Source organism: Palaemon carinicauda, chromosome 41 (genome assembly GCF_036898095.1).
Source record: "Palaemon carinicauda isolate YSFRI2023 chromosome 41, ASM3689809v2, whole genome shotgun sequence".
In the NCBI taxonomy this organism is placed as follows: Eukaryota; Metazoa; Arthropoda; class Malacostraca; order Decapoda; family Palaemonidae; genus Palaemon; species Palaemon carinicauda.
Window position 1 is genome coordinate 2,756,888 of NC_090765.1, and position 802 is coordinate 2,757,689.

General features: G+C 41.6%; 1 protein-coding gene across 1 annotated transcript in view; it reads right to left on the minus strand.

Annotated features, from left to right (window-relative positions):
* Positions 1-556, minus strand: part of LOC137632251 (PR domain zinc finger protein 8-like) — a 13,735-nt gene extending 13,179 nt beyond the window's left edge. Inside the window, exon 1 of the mRNA XM_068364141.1 lies at positions 348-556. The gene's annotated coding sequence lies outside the window, so the exon portion shown is untranslated. The remainder of the gene's footprint in view (positions 1-347) is intronic.
* Between the last annotated feature and the right edge of the window lie 246 nt (positions 557-802).

An 802-nucleotide genomic window follows, 5' to 3' on the forward strand; every position in this document is an offset into this window, starting at 1 on the left:
CAATCTAATTTTCAAGATAATTGGTTTTTGGGTTGCCTTCGTTGCTTCCTTCTTTTCATATCATTCAAGATTTCAAAACCGATCTATTCTTAACCATTTCATAAATAAGGGGCCAAAAATACATTTCGCTTTAGCTCGGGCGCGTGTAGTCCAAAATAAATAAATCGAGTTCTCGCAACTGTAAACGAGTTTATTTTTTCTATTTTTCTGAAGAATCGATACTTTTAAATCTATATTTTCATGGATTACTATTTAAGATTGAAATTTTGGGTATTTGTTATCGACTACATTTAGGCCAGTAAAGTTATAGCAGAAGAAAACAACAAAATTATTTGCACGTGTCTTACCTTGGTTAGGTTTAGTGACAGCTGGTCATCCGTAGTTAGGCGGCAGATTTAATGTTCCGACTGATTACGATCCTTAGAAGAAGCTAATGTATTTCAGTTGGCGATCACAACAAGTTAATGCAAGATCAAAGTCACTTGTGTAAAAGCACGTCCCACATTCCACCGACACTCGCTCTCTGCTACCAGTTCAGTTCGACAATAACTAAATCCGTTTTCTTTTCCCTCGGCCCTTTATACCGGAGTGACGCGCGGTGGGCGGGGCCTATTGATTGATTATGTTAATGATTGGCCGAGAGTGGTGATCAAGACGACTGTGATTGGCTGGCTAGGGCCGCAGGTGTCAGAACCTATTGTGGCCGTCATCTGAGCCGAGGCTGACCTATTGTTGCTGGAGGCTGAAAACACCAACCCACTGACACTCCAGCCATCCATTCGCCTTCCGGCACGAGAGATCT